The sequence below is a fragment of the Equus caballus genome, unplaced genomic scaffold (genome assembly GCF_041296265.1).
Source record: "Equus caballus isolate H_3958 breed thoroughbred unplaced genomic scaffold, TB-T2T haplotype2-0000562, whole genome shotgun sequence".
In the NCBI taxonomy this organism is placed as follows: Eukaryota; Metazoa; Chordata; class Mammalia; order Perissodactyla; family Equidae; genus Equus; species Equus caballus.
In genome coordinates this window covers 395,978-419,528 of record NW_027221925.1, presented here as the reverse complement: position 1 = coordinate 419,528, position 23,551 = coordinate 395,978, and the positions used below count along the sequence as shown (strand labels likewise).

The window sequence follows — 23,551 nt, the reverse complement described above, 5'->3', positions numbered from 1 at the left end:
CGTAATTGTAAATGGGATTGTATTCTTAATTTCTCTTTCTTCTTCTTCATTGATAGCGTATAGAAACACAACTGATTTTTGTATGTTGATTTTGTATACTGCGACTTGACTGTATTCATTTATTATTTCTGAAACTATTTTAGTAGATTCTTCATGGTTTCCTATATATAAAATCATGCCGTCTGCAAATAGTGAGAGTTTCACTTTGTCCTTTCCAATTTGGATCCCTTTTCTTTCTTTTTCTTGCCTGATTGCTCTGGCTAAGGACTTCAAATACTATGTTAAATAAGAGTGGTGACAGTGGGCATCCTTGTCTGGTTCCTGTTCTTAGAGGGCTAGCTTTCAGTTTTTCTCCACTGAGAATGATATTAGCTGTGGGTTTGTCATATATGGCCTTTATTATGTTGAGGTATTTTTATTCTATATCCATTTTCTTTAGAATTTTTATCATAAATGGATGCTGTATCTTGCCAAATGTTTTCTCTGTATCTATTGAGATGATCATGTGATTTTTTATTCATTTTGTTAATGTGGTGTATCACATTGATTGACTTGCAGATGTTGAGACCCATCCAGGAATCTCATCCCTGCATCCCTGGAATAAATACCACTTGATGATGGTAAAAGGTCTTTTTATTGTATTACTGTATTTGGTTTGTCAATCTTTGTGCTGTCCTTACCTGGTTTTGTTATCAGGGTAATTTTGGCCTCATAGAAAGTGTTAGGAAGCGTTCCATCTTCTTTGATTCTCTTACATAGTTTGAGAAGGATAGTTATTAAGCCTTCATTGAATGTTTGTTAGAATTCTCCAGAGAAGCCATCTGGTACTGGACTTTCATTTTTTGGGAGGTTTTTGATTACTTGTGTTTGGTCTATTCAAATTCTCTAATTCTTCTTGATTCAGTTTTGGGAGGTTGTATGAGTCTAAGAATTTATCCATTTCTTCTAGGTTATCCAATTTGTGGGCATATAGTTTTTCATAGTATTCTCTAATGACCCTTTTTATTTCTGCAATATCTGTTGTAATTTCTTCTCTTTCATTTCTAATTTTCTTTATTTGATCCTTCCCTCTTTTTTTCTTGGTGAGTCTGGCTAAGCATTTGTCAATTTTGTTTATCTTCTCAAAGAACCAGCTCTTAGTTTCATTGATCCTTTTTACTGTTTTTCATTTTTAGTCTCGATTCCATTTATTTCTGCTCTGATTTTTATTATTTCCCTCCTTCTGCTGACTTTGGGCTTGTTTGTTCTTCTTTTTCTAGTTCTCTTTGGTGCATTTTAAGGTTATTTATTTGAAATTTTTTTTGCTTGTTGACATGGGCCTGTATTGCTATGAATTCCCCTCTTATGACCTCTTTTGATGCATCCCATAGGAGTTGGTATGTTGTATTTTCATTTTCGTTTGTCTCCAGGTATTTTCTAATTTTGCCTTTGATTTCCTCATTGATCCAATGGTTGTTCTATAGCATGCTATTTAGTCTCCACATATTTCTGACGTTCCTAGTTTTTTTCTCATGATTGATTTCTAGCTTCATAGCGTTGTGGTCAGAAAAGATGATTGGGGGTGATTTCAATCTTCTTAAGTTTATTGAGGCTTGCCTTGTTTCCCAACATATGGTCTCTCTTTAAGAATGATCCATGTACACTTCAGAAGAATTTATATTCTGCTGTTTTTGGATGGAATGCTCCCCATATATCTATTAAGTGCATTTGATCAAGTGTTTCATTTTAATCTACTATTTCCTTGTTGACATTTTGTTTGAATGATCTGTCCATTGATGTAAGTGGGGTGTTGAGGGCCCCTACTACTATTGTGTTGCTGTTAATTTCTCCCTTTGGGTCTGTTAATAATTGCTTTATATACTTTGGGGTCCCTGTATTAGGTGCATATATATTAATAAGTGTTATGAGCTCTTGGTGGAATGTCCCTTTCATCATTACATATTGCCCCACTCTGTCTCTGATTGCCTTTTTCAACTTGAAGAATGCGTTGTCTGATGTAAATATGGTAACTCCTACTTCCTTTTGTTTGCCATTAGCTTAGAGTATTATCTTCCATCCCTCCACTCTAAGCCTATGTTTGTCTTCAGAGCTGAGATATGTTTATTGGAGGCAGCACATTGTTTGGTCTTATTTTTTAATCCCTCCAGCTACTCTACATCTTTTGATTGGAGAATCAATCCATTTTCATTTAGAGTCATTATTGATATATGAGCACTGAATACTACCATTGTATCTCTTGTTTTCTGGTTGTTCTCTTTATTTGTTGTTTCTCTTTCTTTGTATTCCTGACTACCATTTCATTTCAGTAGTTTTCTGAAGACGTTTTTCTCCATTTTCTCTCTTTTTATGAACTGTGGCTTCTTCTCTGATTTTTGTTTAGTGGTTACTGTGAGGATTGTATAAAAGATAGCATTGATGAGATAGTCCCTTTTCTCATAGCCTGTTATCTCCATTAACCTAAGCAGGTTCCTTCCCTTTCCTCTCCACTTCTGAGTTATTGTTACAAATTTCTCTGTTTTTTATGATGTGAGTTTGTGACTATGTTGAAGCGTTTACCATTACTCTTGATGTTTTCTTTCCCTTTATCATTTAATTTATAATTCAGTCTTTGCCTCTGTTCTGACAGAGAGCTGCAGTTTTCTGTCTATTTATCTCCTTGCTCAGAGCTTTGTAGACCTTTGTCTTTTTGTTTCAGTGTGAGGGCATCTTTAATTATTTCTTGTAGGGGAAGTCTAGTGGCAATGAACTTCCTCAGCTTTTGTTTATCTGCAAGAGGTTTTATTTCTCTATCATATCTGAATGAAAGTTTCATTGGTTATTTTTATATAAAGTTATTTTCTTCTGCCTTGCTGCTCTTAATATTTCTTCCTTGTCATTGGCTTTTGCCATTTTTACTATTTATGCCTTGGATAAAGTCTTTCAGCATTGGTGTGATTACATACTCTATTAGCTTCATATACTTTTAAATCTGGAAACTCCTTTAAATTGGGAAAGTTCTCAGGTATTATTTGTTCAAACAAGCTCTCTGTTCCTTTTTCACTCTCTTCCCTCTGGAATACCTATAATCCTTTTGTTGCTTTTCCTAGTTGAGTGGGATATTTCTTGAAGAATTTGTTCATTTTTAAAATATCTTGGTTCTGTCTCCTCCTCCACCTGTAGAATGTCTATATTTTTATCCTCTAAATCACTAATTCTTTCCTCTGTAACATCTGCTCTATTTCTTAAGGGTTCTGGATTATTTTTTATTTCACTAATTATGCTTTTCATATCCAGGATTTCTGCTTGATTCTTTTTTATAGTTTCAAGCTCTTTACTGAAGATATTCATTTTATTTCTGATCTCATTATATTGTCTTTTGGAGTTCTCTTGTAAATCATTGAGTTTCTTATGAGATAGATTTTTAATTCTCTGTCATTTAGATTGTAAATCTCTGTGCCTTCAGGGTTGATTTCTGAAGAATTGTAATTTTCCTTCTGGTCTAAATTATTGCTGAATTTTCTCATGGTGTTTGACCAACTAATTTTTTGTCAGGGCAATTGTGGTATTATTAGGTTGCAGATTCCACCTGTTACTGCTAGGGGGAAGCAGAAGAAGAATTTCTGGCCACCACCCCTTCTGCTGGAAGCTGTGGGGGTAGTGTCGGCACTTGCCCTGGCCTGGAGTGGGTTCAGGCTGTTGTGTGGACTGTGCTTGGCAGGTGGGCCTCCTACTGGACTGATCTATGGCCACTTTTTGGCACTTCAGTGGCACGGTGGTCTCCCTCTCCTCATGGGGAAAGTGATCACGTGCAGGCCAACGGTTGCTACTGCCTCTTCCCACAGCCACCCCAGGACATGCTCCCTCCTTTGGTGCTTAGCAGGACTATGGGTGCCTGTGCAGGTCCGGAGTGTGCTTTCCCCAGCATTTTGACCTGCTGCACCCTCTGCTTGTGGTCTGGGGAGCTGTGCTTGATGGACTGGGCTTCTTCACTGGGACCAAGCTTGGGCCACTCCTTAGTGCCATAGGTGCTTAGTGGGCTCCCTCTCCCTGCTGGGAAAGTGATCGTGAGTGGGATAATGGCTGCCACTGCCTTTTCCCACAGCCACCCCAGGACATGTTTCCTCTTTTGGGGTTCAGCAGTACTATGGGTGCCTGCACAGGCCTAGAGTGTGCTTGCCCCAGCATGCAGATCTGGGCCTCTGCTCATGGGCCAGTGTGCTTGGTGTGTGGGGCTTCTTTGCTGGGACTGAGCTAGGGAAACTCCTTGGTGCCACAGGTGCATGGCAGGCTCCCCCTCCCCACTAGGAAAGTGATCATGAGTGGGCTAAAGCCTGCCACTGACTCCTCCTACTGTCACCCCTGTGCATGTTTCCACTTTCTGCTCACTTGTACCAGGTGGAAAGTATTTGTCTGCAAGCACAGGGCTACCAGGGGAGAGCAGGGAGTGCTCACCTATCTCTGCCACTTACTGGGTGGCCAGTCCATCCAACCTCAGGTGTAGAGCTGGGTGTGTCTCTCAGGCATCCTCTTGTGCTTCATAGGATTCCACCATTGGTCAGTGAATGTCCATTTAGTGATAGTTAAAAATGGGGAGAGACAAAGGGAACGTTTAACTCTGCCATGTTGCTGATGTCACTCCAGTTTTTATTCTTAATATACTATGAAATGTGATTTATTTTGAGTGGAAGACATTTACTATTAATTGCTGCAATTAATTATTATTATTAGTAACTATTAATAATACACAACTTTGCAGTGAAAATTTTTCAAGGATCAATAAAGTTAAAATAACCATAGAGCATATGGAGAACTGCAGTATCAAAGTTCAGAGCTTTTGGGGCTTTTATTGTTAAAATATACTTTATTTCTGAAACAATAGGTTATATGTAACATCAAGGCAACTTGAAATACATTCTTTTCTTTCTTTTTTTTAGTGAGATATAATTGACGTATGACATTTTGTAAATTTAAGGTGTGCAACGTGTTGATTGAAGGCATTTATACATTGTAATGTGATTATCACCGTGGGGTTAGCTCATACCCTGTTTCACGTCACATGATTATATTTTTGTGGTGATAAAATTTAAGATCTAGTCTCTTGCAACTTTAAAGTATATAATACAGCATTGTTGACTACAATCACAATGCTGTACGTTACCTCCCCAGAACTCGTTCATCATCTAACTGGAAGTTTGTGCCATTTTAGCAGCCTCTCCCTATCCCCCCCCCCAGCACCTGGTAACCACCATTCTACTCTCTGTTTCTATGAGTTCAGCTTTTTTAGAGTCCACATACAAGTGATAAATCATTGAAAATATAGATGTTATAATTGAACCAGTTGAGCAAGGTTTCATTATCTGTATTTTTCTCATTACTATTATTTCTTATCAAATTTCCACAACCCAGAGCCAGGAAAAAGATCATGGCTATTCCATAAAAATCTCTACCTTATTTTTAAACAATAGTTGCAGAACTGTAAAATTATGGAAATTTGCTTCATATACCTCCTAATTTATATTTAACTATCTTTCCTTTTTTTCCTTTAAGGAATTCAACTTGAATTTGCCATCTTTACTTTCCAAGGTTCTTAATAGGCATTAAACGAATGTATTCATGTTAAAGAAAAATAGTAAATTGAGAATTTTTATTAATTTTTACTATTTTTAAGTAATATTCCTAGAGGGAAATTTAGACAAATTATTTTCTATATCTAATATAGATCTAAGTAATAAACTAGCTCAGAATATTCTCTTTTTATAATGTGTGAAATACAGATTAAATTTTACATAGATTAATTGGAAAATATAAATATAAACCAAAAATTATTTTTGTTAAAATGAACTACTTTCATATATCATGTTTTTAACCTTGGTTCAAATAATAGTAAATCCAGAAGATATTCTAAAGTAGATGTTATAATGTTCTTAAACTTTTGAAAGGAGAAACATCTTGCCTTTTTCAAAGTATTCCTGTTTAATACTACACATATTTGTAGTATTTGTGTTCAGCAAGTGACACCTTTTGTCACTTTTAGAGGAGGAGTCCCACTCCAGCAGGAGCAGCAATCCCAGGATGTCAACTCACTTCATGGTTTGGGGTCACCAAGAAAGGTAAAAGTCACCAGGAACTGGTGATGGAACAGTGCTTTACTCACACTGGGAAGAGACAGAGTGAGATCAGCTTGTACAATGAGCCTGGGTCCCCAGTGGCCAGCAGGTCTTGCCCCACTGCCAACACAGTGTGATGGTCTGCAAGCAGCCCCCCTCCTGCTGCAAGCAAAGGATCCCATCCTTCCCTGGTGGGGTTGACATACCGAAGGCTGGGACTGTGCCTGAGAGCTATCTGAAGCACAAGCTTAAGCAAGACAAAGAAGCACATCAAGCCTGGAATAGGGAAAGAGACTCTCAAGCAAGGCCCTATGTCTAGCAAATGCTGTGAGGGCTCACCATCTCTTTTGCAAGGAAATGTTCCAGGCCCATTACAGGGCCATGCAAAGGTCAAAAGACTGCACACACAAGACTGCATTTTTCAGCAATTTGCAATCCAAAAATATTTATAAACATGATGTGTATAATAAAAGAGTACTAATTCAAAAATAGTTAATAATTTTCTTAAAATATTTTGCATTTCTCCTTTTCTTTAAAGCACCTGGTTTGGGTTATTATAAATCATATTTATTTAAACTACATTATTTGCTTTATTAGTTAAAAGATTCAGCATACTATTAATTCAGTGCTGATGAAATCTACATTTTCTTTTACAATATTATTGTCTATATTCATTATACTGTGCATTAGATCTCTATGGCTGATTTACTACTCATTTCAAGTTTGTACACTTAAATACCATCAGTCTTAACCCCCTTCCCTGGGTAGGCCACCCTTTTACTCTATTTTTTAGAGGTTTAACCTTTTTTAGATTCCTCATATAAGTGATATCCTACAGTACTTGTCTTTCTGTGACTGACATCTTGCTTAGCTTGGTGTGCTTAAAGTTTATACAAGCTGTGGCAAATGGAAGGATATCCTCCTTTCTTATGGCTGAACAATATTCCATTGTGTATGTGTACCACTTCTTTTTTATCTATTCATCCATGATGGGCATTTGGGTTGTTTCCATATCTTAGCTATTGTGAACAGTGCTGCGATAAACGTGAGCATGCATATATCTCATCAAAATGCTGTTTTCATTTCCTTTGGGTGTACAGCCAGAAGTGGAATTGCTGGATTATATGGTAGATCTATTTTTAACTTTTTGAAGACCTTCCATTATGTTTGTCATCGTAGTTGGACCAATACACATTCCCAAGACCTATGTATAAGGGTTCCCTTTTCACCACATCCTTGCCAGCACCTGTTGTCTCTTGTCTTCTTGATGGTAGCCATTCTAATAGGTGTGAGGTGATGTCTCACTGTGGTTTTGATTTGCATTTCCTTGATGACTGGTGATGTTGAACATCTTTTCATGTGTCTGTTGGCCACTTTTATTTTTGAAAAATGTCTATTTTGATCTTTTGCCCATTTTTAAAAATCAAATTTTCTGAGTGTTTTTTGTTATTAAGTTGACTGAGTTCTTTGCATATTTTGGATATTAATCCTTATTAAATATATGGCTTGAAAAGATTTCCTTCCATTCTGTAGGTTGTCTTTTCATTTTGTTGATTGTTTCTTTTGCTTTGTGGATGCCTTTGATTTGATGTAGTCCCATTTGTTGATTTTTGCTTTTGTTGTTTGTCCTTTTGGTGTTGTGTTTAAAAACTTACTGCCAAGACCAATATCACTGAGTTGCTTCCCTGCATTTTCTTCTAGGAGTTTTATGATATCAGGCCTCATATTTAAGTCTTTGATCCATTTCAAATTAACCTTTGTGAGTGGTGTGAGATAGGGGTCTAATTTCATTGTTCAGCATGTGTTTCTTCAGTTTCCCCAGCACCTTTTATTGGAGACTATCCTTTCCCCATTGGGTATTCTTGGCTCTCCTGTTGAATATTAGTTTTCTGGATATACTGGGATTTAGTTTTGGGTCATCTATTCTGTTCCATTGGTCTATATGTCTGTTTTTGTGCCAGTACTACACTGGTTTTATTAACATGGCTTTGTAGGATGGTTTGAAATCCAAAAGTGTGATCCTCTGGCCTTGTTCCTTTTTCTCAGGATTCTTCGGCCATTTAGGGTCTTTCGTGGTACCATGCAAATTTCATGATTGTTTCCTCTATTTTCGTGAAGAATGCCTTTGGTATTTTGATGAGGACTGCATTGAATCTGTAGATGGCTTTGAATAGTATGGCCATTTTAACAGTATTAATTCTTCCAACCCATGGACATGGGATGTCTTTTCATTTGTTTGTGTCTCTTCAATTTCTTTCAGCAGAGTCTTGTAGTTTCATTGTACGAATCTTTCATTTCCTTGGTTAAATTTATTCCCAAATATTTTATTGTTTTTGATGCTATTGTGAATGGGATAGTTTTCTTTATTTCGTTTTCAGATGCTTAATCATAAATGTAAAGGAATGCAATTGATTTGTGTATGTTGATTTTGTATGTTGCCATTCTACCAAAATTGTTAATTAATTACAACCATTTTGGGGCTGAGTTTTGAGGGTTTTCTATATATAAGATCATATCATCAGCAAACAGTGACAATTTTACTTCTTCCTTTCTGATTTGGATGCCTTTTATTTCTTTGTCTTGCCTAATTGCTCTAGGTAGGACTTCCTGTACTATATTGAATGTGAGTGGTGAGAATGGAGATCCTTCTATTGTTTCTTAGAGGAAATAATTTCATTTTTTCTCCACTGAGTATAATGTTAGCTGCAGGTTTGTTGTATATGGTCTTTATTATGTTGAGGTATGTCCCTTCTATACCTGATCTGTTAAAGGCCTTTCTCATGAAAGGATGTTGTATTTTGTCAAATGCTTTTTCTATGTCTATTGTGATGATCATGTGATTTCTATCTTTCATTTCATTGATGTGCTGTATTACATTTACTGGAAATATGCATTTTGATATATTAATGTTTTATCATTTAATACAATTTGTAAGCAATTGCATAGACATTTACAATCCCAAATGTTTGTAAAATAAATATATAATATAAAATTAAATTATATATTATGTACAGTATAAAATATATATATTTGTGTGTGTCTGTGTGTCTGTGTACACTTCATACTCATTGTCAACTTTGTCTTAATCATACCATCTAATTGCTTAGATGGGGAGAACCCTTATGTAAGAGAATAAGCTGATGTTACTAACTTATATGTATTTATGCCTTCTGAGATCGTATAAAAAATAGCACATATACTCCCTGGCCTGTCTGAGTTGGTTGTACAACTTATGCATATAAGGTTTTCCCTCCATAATTGTTTTCTTGATAGAAAAAAAGAGAAAAACTAATTCTACATTCAGCCTTTGTTCTTCTTCATTTAGTCATGCAATACGTGAGCGTAAGTACTAGTGATAAAGCATTTATTCTTCTTCAACTTCTGCACCAATTATTTTTCCTCAGTTCTTACATTCTTATGTTGTTTCAATTCAAAATATACTGACAGATTCACAATGCAAACTTAGTCTTTGTTTATCTAGTTATAGATATTCAAAACTACCAGAATAGTCAGATGGTACTTCAAATGCACATGAATAGTATAAAACATCTTTTCTTATCTAAAAAGCTTTTTTTGTGGTCATAAAATTCTTTATTTTGATTACTTCAATTAAAAGAGAAAATAAAAAATATTTTTGGTGTTTTGACAACGTTGGGAAGGTAATTCTAAGTTGTAATGATAAGCAATAGCAATAAAAGTATATTTGGAGAAACATAGGAATGGTTTAGCCTCAGGTGTATATAGATGAATAGCATAAGCTGACACATTGAAGACATTGATAGATCTCTATCTTTCTAAGTCAAGATATGCATTTAATTTTTAAAAATCTGCATTATATTATTACTTTAGTGAAGCTGTAATTTCAGTGAGAAGTACATTAAATAACCTCAAACAATATATTTCATTATGCTGAATTAGCTTCTTTTCTACCTATTTTGACTTTTTCAGCTTGACCTTAAACTACAGAGAGTAACTACAAATTTAAGAACATAAATAGAATACTACAATGATAACAATTATCAGGTCTATTAAGGAGAATTATAATAAACAACAAGCATATTTTGTGTTATTTATATGCGTCAATGAGTCAGATAAAATACCCTCAAAAAACCTGTCAGCTATTATTCTTATCAATTTATAGATCAGATGCCATAGTTGGATGACGGATAAGCGATCTGTTGACCTTCTCAGGGCTGGACAACGAGCTGGAAGTTGAATGCACTTCGGTCAAATTCCAGACCCAAGTTCTTTGCAGCATGCTGTTCTCTTAATAATGCAATCTTTTAGTTCTCAATCATTTGTTTCATGTTTCTGTATAAACAATGTATGATAAAATTAATCACTCTTTCGGAGAAATGAGGGCTGGTGGAGAATAAAACATTTAATACACCTTAGAACGAAAGTTCTTTTTTTTTTTTTTTTTAAAAGCTCCCTGAGATTCTTTTTTTTTTTTTTTTTTTTAGATTTTTTTTTTTTTTTTTTTTTTTTTTTGCTTTTTCTCCCCAAAGCCCCCCTGGTACATAGTTGTATATTCTTCGTTGTGGGTCCTTCTAGTTGTGGCATGTGGGACGCTGCCTCAGCGTGGTTGGATGAGCAGTGCCATGTCTGCGCCCAGGATTCGAACCAACGAAACACTGGGCCGCCTGCAGCGGAGCGCGCGAACTTAACCACTCGGCCACGGGGCCAGCCCCTAGAACGAAAGTTCTTTATTCACGTCTTCTCTTCTTATCCTTCCTAAGAATTATAAATGTTGAAATGAATATTTATTAGTGTAAATTATTTGTGAGAATTTTTGAGAATGTGTTTTAAACTTGCTTTTTCGTCTAAAACCAAAGACAAAAATACATTGCTACCTTCTATAACCTGTCAGCAACTCGAAGTTTATTATCATTTATAACTGAGTATTTAATGTTACATGCATTGTAGAGCTTAGGTAGAAATCTATGTTTTAACACAAATTTGAAAATGTAACTCTAAAAGTCAAATCCTGGTTCAATTAAATAATTTAAAATATTAATTTGGGATATACTATATAGATCTGTGTTTTAGGTATAAATCAGGAGTAACAACAATGATTAAATATGAAAGCATACTAATTTCTGAAATCACGCATAGGCAATAAATAGTGCAATAAAATATTTAAATATCTAAAAATGAGAAAATTTAAGGTAGAATCCGTATCTCTAGAATCAGTATCTTGAACTCCCTAATCTCATCATATTTTGTTTCTCCACTGAGCAGCATGACCCTCATGGCCTGATTAGGGTTGCAGGCATTTACGTTTGATACACTAGAGGGCGGGGATTCTGTTTTGTTTATATTTCCTTGGGCATCACTCCAGCAGGAGTCTTGCTCAAAATTGCTACCAAGCAAGAATCTGACATGTGGAATATCAGTCTCATTCCAGCTTTGAGAGTGAACATTCAAGGAGGTTTCTTATACGCCTTTGTATTCGGTAGCCAACTGTTCTTGGGTTCTGGTCTGGAGTCAAATATTCTTAGATTCTAATGTTTAAATGATACCAAGAGTTTTCTTCTCAATCTGAGAAACCAAGAAACTGTGGCCTTCCAATGTCAAAGTGTTTTGCTGGGTCAAATACCTTAAAATCTGTACAAACCAGTTAATTGAGCACAGCTCAAGAATACTTATGATTTTCTATCTACAGAGGCATTGCTACTTTGATATATGTTCTCAAATAAAAATGCCTCATGTGGCAGCTCAGTGTGTTATTTTTATACTTGTGTTTCTAATGTTTTGAATTTTTTAAATGTCTCTATGTGTGGTGTCTAAAATAAAACTTTACTTGAATTGCTGTGTAAAAATCTAGATCGCACTTGTCAAAATGGTCAAGAAGTGTGTTCCTTGATTTAAAAAAAGCTTATACATTATATTTATTTTTCAAGAACATTTCAAATCTCCACTTGATCATGCCTTATATGGACTTATGTTTTCTCCTCACTATTTTTCTTAAATTTTTGTACATTTGATTTATGTGGTTTTAAGATAATTTACTTTGAATTTTAATTTTTATTCAAATTCTAGAATATGGGTACCATAGGATCTCATATTTGTAAATCCAAGCAAACACCATGTGTCAAGATATCCTAATTAGAACAGAACACTTTGTTTTTAATTGTACAAGTTGTTTTTCTTAAGTAATGAATAGAGAAAACTTGACGTGGCAGATGGTGGGTGGGTGGACCCCCTGTAGGCACAAACTATCTTGGAAAACTAGAAGCCGTGGAGAAGGATTCTGGATAAATTGGCAATTGAGAGGATGATCTGTCGACAAAGAGGTTGGTGTGAAATCAGGAATTTGAATCCAATCTTGATGGAACTCAAATACTGTTTCTTAGAATTGGGTTACTGTTTTAAGCATGATGATTGAACACTTACTTTGTTATATGCTGTGTTTTCATGATTAATAGCTTTTGAGATAGTTATCCATCATCCATACTTCTTGCATTCACTTGTTGACTAGAGAAGCTTTGCAAAAGACAGTGCTTGTAAATATATTTATTTGGTATAAAGAAGTGTTTTCAGTGTTTTATATGTTTAAATATGTTAGGGAAATGGAGAGTTGCTAAAGTACATACAGACAGAAGAAATATGAATACATAGACACATACATATATATCTATACGCAAAAGTTTAAGGTAAAATAATCCAGATATGACAGTAAAATTTTGGTCTTACTAAGATTAATCAGGTGTCATATTTTTAATCTTGATACTTTCTCAGTATTTTACAATATAGGAAGAAACAGTGTTACCTATATCATATATGGCATGTATGTATATTAAATGAGACAATATATGTAAAGGTCTTCAGTCAGTGGCTTTCATATTATACATACTCAGCAAGTGGTGCTCATCATTATTAATAAGAAGACTGAAAGGCTAAAATAAATGTTTTAATTAGTTTTATCTGGCTACACAGCTGAATATGAATTTAAAATATTTTAATGTTCACTCTGAACATTTATATTTATATTGTGTTACCATAACACAAAATAACTCAGCAAATTTTAAAATATTAAAACTTCTTCACCCTTACTAGGAACAGAAATGTCTGATGATTTAGACTATTGGCTCTGGAAACATGATCTTGGATCAGATTCCTGATTTGTCACCTAAGAAACTCATCATATTGAACATATTATTTAATCTTTTCAGGTCTCAGATTCTTCATCTGTAAAATTAAGATGACACCAGTGACTACATTATAGAGTTGTTATGAGGATTATACGTATAAATATACATAAACCATAGTCTGAAAAAGATTCATCATGCAATAAATGTTAGTTACAATTTTAATTAATGTTATGTTTTAACACTTTACTAAGAGATAAATGAAATTTTCTTAGTCATTTTCCGTATTATATAAGATGATCTGAATATTCAACATTTGGAGGGCATGTTTACACATGAATTCACTGAAAATTTGATTATTTGGCATTTAGAAAACTTGCCCTGAGAGATTTTGGACATCAATTTAACGAGAGTAATTAAAACCAACAGAAATAAGGGGCCAGTGCAGTGTCGTGCTGGTTGAGTTCACATGCTCCACTTCCGCAGCCTGGTGTTTGCAGGTTTGGATCCTGGGTGGGAACCTACGCACTGCTCCTCAAGCCATGCTGTGATGGCATCCCACATACAAAATAGAAGAAGATTGGCATAGACGTTAGCTCAGGACCAGGCTTTCTCACTAAAAAAAGAAAACCAAAATAACACCAACAGAAATAAAAAACTGAAATTCACCAAAAGTTCTTTTATAAGAGTGTTTGAGTAGAAGAAGTCCATAGTTGCTAAGTCATTTTGTAAAAAGAAAAGAATAAAGAAAACAATGATTTCAAATATGAGCTATAAAGCAAATGCCATAAAGTGTAAAGATATTCATTGAGAGTATGATCTAAGTGCTTCTAATATAGGAACACAAGAGACCGCATTCCTGGAAAAACCAGAAGAGATGCATTTATCGAAAAGTGTTTAATATTTCTTCAAGAGAATGCAAGGAAGCCAGTAATTCTAAGACAATAAAACAAGCATGTGTAGTAATCTGTTGAATATCTATTAGTTATGTCCAATTTCTGTATCCTGATAATGTAGACATAATCTCAGCTGTGGTTTTTAAAAGTAAGATAGATCAAGTGGCATCATATATCAAGACTTCAAATGAGAAAAAAAAAATCACAAAGAATAGAATTACTGAGGGAGGGATGTAGCTAATTGAAGATGATTGCTTCAAAATGAAAAAGAAGTAAACAAACAAAATTAAACTACTTTATTTTTGGGAAATGGGCCCAATGCATTGCCTCTTTAAATTCTTACAGCAATTCTTAAGATAGGTAGTACAATTCTCATTCATGTGTGATAAGACTTGACATATAAAAAGTTCAAATAATTCATCAAAGGTCACACAAAAAATCACTGTCAAGACACAATTGCTACCAAACTCTGTGTGTTTGCTGTTACCCACATAAGCAGAAACTGCTACTACTAGGGGAAATATTTGGATATGATGGCACAGCCCAAGGAAAGACCCGATGAGTTCCCTTAGTATCTGTCAGTAATCCTCCACTAGTCACTGCAATAGTACATCTTAAAAGCCAACAGCATATTTATTCCTATTTTACATTAATTATTTTCTTCCTCACTACTAAAAGAACATATTTCCTTATTATTTGGAACATAACGGAAAAGAGTTTTTGATGTTTAAGTAAAAGTATTATTGGAGAAAGAAAATAAAAGATACATATCCAATGATTTACACCACTTATTGAATTCCTAGCATGTGTCTGGCAACTTAGATACATGAACCAGAAGCTACAACCACCTGATCAGACCAGTGTCTATTTTATAGACTAGTAAATGGAAGTTTAGTAAATCTAGATATTCCCTGAAAACATGCAAAATGAAGGAGGCAGATTTAAGTGTCAAACACAGATGTTTGATTTTATAGTCTGTGAACTTTTAAATGAATCTTACCCATGATAAATTTAGTTTCTCCAAAGTAGCACATTATAATAAAGTATTTCTCTCTGAAGAAGAATCATACCAGTACAATCCCTGTACTTTCAATCTCAAGTAGTGGTTAATGTGGTTAGAAGAAGAAATTACCATAGTACATGTCATTGTATCAAAAGTGGAAATAGTTCCATAGGATTAGTTTAGCATGAATAACCCAACAAAAATGATTGTGTGAGTGAGAGAGGAGGTAAGGAAAGAAGAATGACTATGAGGGTAATGAAAACAAATTTCATATATTCACTGCATTTGAATTAGAGAATCTGGGACATAGGAGAAGTCGAATATGAATTTGTAGTCAATGTAAAATTGCTACTTACCTGAAGCATGAAACTTCATCACCCTCATCTTAGCTCCTAGAAATCCAGAGTTATTAATGATTAGGAAATTATCTTTCCCTGAATTTCAGCCAAAACATTTAACTCAATAACCCACAACGTTGGTTAAGTGCCGTGTAAAGAAATGTTTCCCTTTACGGGAACCATCAAAGTGAAGGAATGGTCCTTTACTTTGCTTTATTGCCCACAGTGGTTGCCAATTAATTTTATTATAACACTCATAAGTTTTAGCGCTTTCCTATAAGATCCTCTTCAGATTTTACCCTCTTGGTTTTGCGCTTTTCACTGTACTTAAATTTAATTTCCCTATTTGTATGAATACTTCAATTTCCTCCCCCCTCCTTTTTTTTTTGAGGAAGACTGGCCCTGAGCTAACCTCTGTGTCCATCTTCCTCTACTTTATAAGTGGGATGCCTGCTACAGCATGGCTTGATAAGCAGGGTGTAGGTCGACACCAGGGATCTGAACCAGTGAACCTGGGGCCGCCAAAGCAACGCACAGGAACTTAACCACTACACCAGTGGGCTGAGCCCTCAATTTTCTTTTAATAAAATATATACTTGGTTTTAAAACAACATTGTTGATTTATTTTTCCATCAACCAAAGTTAAAGATAGCATTTTGCATTTAAAATTTATTTTAATTTTGAATTCTTTTAAATATATAGTACAGTACGGAATTTGATAGAAATTAATATAACATGACCCAATGAACCCTAAGTTAAATTAAAAATATTGAAATATTATATATATTTTAGATATGAGGAAATTTACAGTTATATCTAAAGCCACATGAAATTTATTATTTTTCAAGTCCCAGATCCAAGATGATAAATGACAAGGCTAGATCATGTCAGACCTTGCAAACAGTTTAAAAAATACTTAGTTTTAAATGAAAATTTGATGCTAAATCATTAGACAGTTTTGTGCAGAGCAGTAGTATGACCTGACACATTTCAGTGGAACCAATCTACTATTATATTTAGAAAAGACAAAGGTGAGGAAGAAGATTGACCAAATAGGGGGCTATTGTCATTATTTTAGGGAGAAATAATGGGATTGAAACAGAATGGTAATTGTGGAAGTGAGTAATCAAAGTAATTGAGGAGTAATCAAACTGAATATGGAAATTGTCTTATTGATTTATCTGATTGATGGATTCTGTGATGTTGCAGTAAGAGGGTAAGGAGACAAGGCAAGCATAGTTCTGCTTTCCTGTTTTGTTTTGTTTTGTCTACTTTGGTCCTCTGAATCTGGAAGGGTGGTGTTAGGTGTTACCATGAACTGTGACAGGGAAAATTATGATTAGATCAGCTTATGAAGAAAGGCTTAAGAAAGCATTAAGGTGTTTTAGGATATTTTTCTTTGTCTTTTGGGGTCTTCAATTTACATAAAACATTTCTACGTAAGGATTTGTTCTTATTTCCTGTCCTAGTCTATGTGTTAAGCAAAATCTGTAGGGGAGGGCAAATGTGAAAATGCATCACAGATGTGAATGAAAATGAAGGGTATTGAACCCTGTAGCATTCATTGTTAGAATGCATATGTTACAAATATGCAAATCGTATATGTATTAAACTCTTTCTATTTTTCCTAATAGATTTCTTTAAGAAAGAATATCAAATTTAGGTCCCTAAAGCATTTTTCAAACATGTCTTATATTCAGATTATTTTGTGATTATTTGGTTCCGAAGAACTAAAACTCATTCAGAAATAATGCCTCAAGAAGGAAAGTATAAGTGCTATTCCAAAAATGTGTCTGCAGAAAACTTTACCGCTAGATGAGTGCAGCTGATGTTTCCTCCATTTCTCTCCTCTGGGTCTTCCTACACACTGTTTTACTTACCACCCCAAGCAACTGAATTCCAGGCATCTTCCCCTATGTGGAAATACCTGTTATGACAGCCCAATATAGGATGTTAGGCTGTGAGTGTGCATCAACTTTTGAGCTTGGATCTTTGCAGACAAAATTCACATTTGGGAAGTGAAAGCTAATTAGTTCAGAGTGGCCGAGTTAGCACTCTACAGTGGTGAAGGCGATAGTGTGATGGAGTACTTCAGGAAGGCAGTGTTTTTGCTAAGAAGGAACTGTAAGTGAGGAGCAAGTTATTACTATCTCTAGTGTAAAATATAAGCAAAATAACTTTACCATAAAAAATAAGCAGAAAAATAATGTATTGATTATCATAAAAATATCCTGTTTTTAATGCAACTTTCAGAGGTAGTATTGGTTATTAATTGTCATTGTTTACCCTTTTGCTTTATTTCTTAATAAATTCCCAGAGACGTAACTCAGGTTAGTTCTTAACAATGACGTAAAAAATACCGTTCTGGAGACATGAATATTAGAATTGGTGCCACAAAAAGGTTCATTTTTCAGTTTGCTGAGAAATGGGAGCTGAATTTCTTCAACTGTTTTTAAGTTACATCAACTGTGAAATAATTATGTTTCTCCAGCTCCTATAGGAGTTTTTGCTGTGCAATAATTTGAAGTGCAGAAGGTCTAAAATTGCAGATATCTCATGCACTTATTCCTCTCTAAGCTGCTGTGCAAATTTAGAGCAAAAAGCTATAGTGATGTTTTCAAACACTGATTTTCACACATATATTCATAACCAAATCCAGTCTATAAGCAGTACATGAGTACTCACAAAATGCTAACACGAAAATTTATGAGAATGGCTAACAATCTCCTTCCTATCTTAGTGTAACAAATATTCAATTAAAGTTATTATTCTTTAAATATTAATACTACAAAAATTATGATAAAATTTGAATATATAACAATATTAGCTTTCATTACTATTTCTTGGAATTCCATTAGGCAATTAATAGCAAATTGTTAATATATCATGCCTTTAATTTTCCCAGAATCATAAACTGAATTTTGCTTTGAAAAGGCACAATGTTGATATATAGCTTAGTATTTACGTTAATATCTTTCTTATCACAATTTTCCATTTATTTAAATTGTATTTGCATAAAATATATCACATTAATTAATGTGACCTTTATAATCATAGATATTACCCAGAGAACATTCCTTCTCACACTTACCCTCTTCTGGCATCTTCAGTCTCTTTCGTTATTGGATCTTTCTGCATTCCATTGTTTGCTGTTCTCAACTATAATACAACCAAGTAAAAATGTAAAATTATTTAATCTAGCTGACAATTCTATATCTCAAACATTCCTATTCTTTAGTTAACAAATCTCTTGAATCTGGTTTCCTTAACTTCTGATAATCTGGGTTCAGTACCCTTCTAGATACATATTACCTCATTCAGATTCAGGTTTAATTCCTGATTCAGCTTCAAGAAACATTTATTAAGCACTTACATTAAGCTTTAAAGTATATAATATTATCTTTAATTCTTATATGAGGGTTTATTATTCATGTACCTATTAAACAGGAGAGTAAGTATCTTCAGAAATTTGAAAGCATTTGGCCTAAGCAGAGCTATATATTTGATTTAGGTTTTGCTGTGTATTAGTCAGAGTCTAATCATGACAGAGAGTCACACAAAATTTGAGAAGGGAAAGTTTAATACAAAGAATGATTCTCCACAAGAACAGATTAAAGTGGTAGGGAATTGGCTGGTAAGATGTAAAGAGAACTGTAAAGTTACAGAAAGAGCAGGTATAAGAAGCAATCACTACACCTACAGCCAAGACCGAGCACCCAGGGAAGAGACGCCCTGGACTGAATCAGACCTCGTTGGAGAATTCTATTTTTCACACTGGCTACCACGCTTTCCTTACTTAGATATTTCCGATAAGATTTGTAGTTTTCTTTGTGGCCACCTTTTCTTCTCCATACTTATTGCCAAAACTTTTGTGTAGTTTTGATCATTTTAAAGCTCTACTATTTCTGCGGACTCCAAATAGTTATTTATTACCCACTGGATTCAATTGAAATTATTGTGTGTTTTTTGTAGTGGAAAGAATATGGACAACTAAAGATAAGGAGATCCCTTTTATGAGTCTTAGTACTGTCACTTGCATATCACGTTACTCTAAATAAATAATTTTCCCTTCCAGATTTTAGTTTCTTCCTCTCAAATTGAGTGAGGAAGATTCAGTATGTATGGCACTTCTAATTTCTACGTAGAAAGGTAAAGAATCAGTAGATAAAGATAAAGATATTGTTACTGCTCTTCAATATTTCTAATTCTCTTTCCCACCTGGGCACGTCAGAGGACTGAAGCTTCTAGTCACCTTGACGTGTGACATAGCCAGATGACTTCATTGACTAATGAACTGTGATCTGAAGTATGAATGCCATTTCTAGATGAAAGCAGTTAAGATATCTTGCCATGCCACTGTGATCTTATGAGTTCATTACATGGATTCATACAGTGGTGCCCCAGATCAAAGCAACCTAAAATAATATGCCCACATAGGGGATAGCATCTATGGCGGGTTGCCCTAACCACAGTGGACATTTCGTAAATGAGAAATGAGTGGATATTATGTATTTTAAGCAACTAGCTTGTTTGATATCACAGCATAACTTATAAAAGATTTTACAAAATCAATGTAGCTAGACAAGAACCCAGAAGGATAGTTATATAGGCAGATAGAACAATAGAAGGTAACACTTATTCAGCACATGATTATGCCTGGTACCACTCTAAGAGTTGTACCTAAATTGTCTATTTACCCCATCCATTTAAAAAGGTAAATTTATGATTCCTGTCTTATGCTGCTGATAACAAGAAGGTTTAAGTAATTTCCCCAAGTTCACAGATTACAAAATGAATTGACAGGACCCATATTCTGAAAACACAGTTCTTGCTCTTAGCCACTGATGAGTAGATAGCTAAATAGAACATTTCAAATAACATATTTGAGTGGTACCGAAAAGGAATTTCTGTTTAAGAGGAAAGTTTCTCACTTGTAACATGGCTTGGGTTTGGCCAAAAGTAAATCATCAATATATCGTATTTTTCAATTCCAAGTAACTCGTCTATTACATGTTAAAACCACTATGTGAGAAGATATAATAATTTCTTGAAAGTTAAGTAATAACTTAGTAAAATAAATACAAATTGAATAATGTTCTTGATTGATTGAATGATGTTTCAATCTGTCTTCCAACAATTGTCTCTTAACACTCATTAAAACACTTGCAGCTGACAAAGCCTTAGGGAATTTAGCCAAATCTACTAACCTGAAATAACAATCCAAGAACACTTCAAGTGAAAGTCAAATCTGGGTGAAAAATATGATATTTATTATTGACTACTTTGCAAATTAACAATTATTTTAAAATTAAAACAAAATTTGGTTTTGGCCTAGAAAATGTAAATCTTTTTAAGCATTTACAGTGAAGTACAATATACTGTCACCTTAACAGAAATTGTGCTACTTGAATTCAGTGGTAACATTATATCAGAACTCATAGTGGAATAATCTTCTACTAAAGTAAATAGAAAAACAAGAAACAATGCTTTCAGACAAGTTATCTTCTTATGTTTCAACATAAGGGGATAAGAAGCCCAATGAAAAGATTGAAAAAAGAAAAGAGAAGAGAAGAAAGATAACTTTGGTAAATTTCACTGCAGGTACTAAAGCTATTTTGAAATATTGTGCATAAGTCATGTAAAGGAAATTTGGCAATGTATCGATGTTTGTCATCTCCATGAAATCAAATGCAGAAATTAAAGTTTATTCTAGGGCATCAAAATGACGGCAATGACAGATGCAATAGAATGATAAAGATGTAACCAATAATTAATGAAGACACTGTTAACAGTGTAAAGAAGGCATATGATGACATAGTCTTTGTTGTAAGTTCTAACTTAAAATCAGTTGTATTGTCTACAGGAATCACATACAAAGCTGGGAGTGCTCAGAAGTCCCAGTCTTTTGAAGAGTTGATAGCTTAGATAAGTTATACTCTGGATTAGATTTGGTCCGATGCAAAGGGATGTCTCATCACTGAATCCACTTCTGCAGCCTTTGCTTCCCTGATTAGCAGAACAGCTGTTTTCACGCGCACAGGCAGACACACACATGTACACACACACACACAAAGATAGGCTTCTGAAATGACTTGATAGAAAACCTAGAAATCTTTCAAATAATCTAAATATACGCAAGTAGTCATCATGAGAAACACTTTATTGGCTTCTAAATTTACTTCCTTATATTAATGTGAAGCAGATTAGCGTAAGAATTTAATCAAGTGGAAATCTACCTCATAAAGCATAATCTGTAAACAGGAATATTGATTAAGAAAAGGTTATCTTATTTCTAGATAGAATCAAATTAAAAGTACAGAGGGACCAAAGTCAATTGAAAATTTTCATGTTTTCCAGTGGAATACCTTTGAATATTTGGGAATCGTGAAGATGTTTTTATCAGGGAAAATTACGAACATGAGTATTTGAGATTTCTCATCACCGTCTTATGTAAAAACTATGGAGCAAACATGAAGACAAAGTAGAACAGAAGATAAATGAAAATACAGACAGGCAAAGGGACTTCATGGGTAAATTCAATTATCTTTGTTAAAAATAGACTATTTAGCACGTATGTTTTCTTCCTCTTCTCAAAAAGGTACTTGGAAATAATTTTTAAAAAATTTGAGCATCCCTGGGACATAAGAGAGGTTGTCTCAATACAGCGGAATTTTGAGGAATTTCTGGGAGATATGAAGCAGATGGGAACAGAAGGAGGGCAAAGCTGATCAGTGCAGAATAGCCTTTGATTCAAAGCAGGCAAAAGGGGAAAACCTGGAGGAATAAGTGAGCAGATTTTCTAAACTGAGCCCTGAAAACAATCAAAGCTCAGAACAGAAGGGACTGGAAACAAGGCAAGCTGGGTAATAAGGTAGAAAGTGAAGGGATTCAGATTCTGAGCTAGTCATTCCCACACAAGTTGACTTGTACAATCCGAGTTGCCAGGGACTATTAAAAATGAACTGAGGGATATGGCACTGAAATCTGTCAATGTTGGCAACAGAGACAAAGAGAAGAAGGGATTTACCACAGCAAGCATTTGGGTGCCATTAATAAAACTTGGAAGACAAAAATGATTTAACATATTTGGAAAACATCCTGAATGATGTGGTATTTCCTTTCTTATTGAATCTCAAGAACTACGACTCTAAGTGGACTCAAACAACCCTAACACCTCAGAGTTTGGAAGATTGCGCTGCCTGGGGAATAGACGAGGAGATGAAGTACAGGACTTTTAAGGTTTCCTCCAGGGACCAACACACTGAATAGTTAACCACAGGCTATGCACTCAGGCTTCATTTGGTGTGAAAAGCAACTTAAAAGGGATCATGCCATTTAAGGGAATTCGTAGGCAATCTCCTGATTGAAGAAGTTTACCATCTATTGGAAGACTTCTAAACAGACCCAAACTCTCATGTCAAACACCTCACTCAACCAACACACACATAAAACTTCCACTAGACAAAGCCCCTGACAATTCATTAATGTGGGATTGGATTACCAGGAGGGATGTGGAAGTGATCTTTGTCACAAATTTGTGCTTGGGTGGATGATGAAGTAGGAAGAACATCTATTTATTCATTTTAGTTTTTTGAAAAGTTAATGAGCTTTTAAAAAGGACATGTAAAAGCTTTACACATCGTATAACCCCAGTAATATTTATTAACTTCTTTTTCACTAAGTCATAGAAGGCAGCCTGATAATAATTTAGGCCTGCATAACTGAAGAGACGCTAAGGTTGATCAGTCATATGAGAAGAAAGCACTTGCTTTGGAAGATAAGTATTGGGACACAGACCAATAGGGGTGGGATTGCCTTATTGAACATTCTGTTCATTTTGATGATATCCTTTAGAATTAGTGTGCCATTTTTGTTCTCTTGGAGCAAACACATTTGACAGAAACACAAAATAATGTCAGAATGTATGGTCCAGGATGTGGAATTAACCTTCTAACTGATAACCTTCTAATTGATAGCTCCAATTGTCCCAGAGAAAAATGCCAAGAAAATGAGAGGATCCTGCCTTAGGGACAAGAGGGTGACATCAGCACACTAGATGTTTACTGCAACAGATTTGCTCACTTTGTCACCAGTAATTAATGGGTCTAGTAATAGTTATTCATTGCCTTATATTAAG

General features: G+C 34.7%; 2 long non-coding RNA genes across 2 annotated transcripts; one reads left to right on the top strand and one right to left on the bottom strand.

Moving 5' to 3' along the window:
• The first annotated feature begins 6 nt into the window (after positions 1 to 6).
• Positions 7 to 10,488, top strand: LOC138922176 (uncharacterized). Its single transcript, XR_011435255.1, has 2 exons — positions 7 to 620; positions 6,014 to 10,488. It is a non-coding gene; the product is annotated as an uncharacterized lncRNA (long non-coding RNA).
• Positions 10,489 to 12,586: 2,098 nt separating this feature from the next.
• Positions 12,587 to 16,522, bottom strand: LOC138922172 (uncharacterized). The gene is made up of 2 exons (XR_011435251.1): positions 15,433 to 16,522; positions 12,587 to 13,722 (listed from the first exon to the last, which is right to left on the bottom strand). It is a non-coding gene; the product is annotated as an uncharacterized lncRNA (long non-coding RNA).
• Positions 16,523 to 23,551: the final 7,029 nt, after the last annotated feature.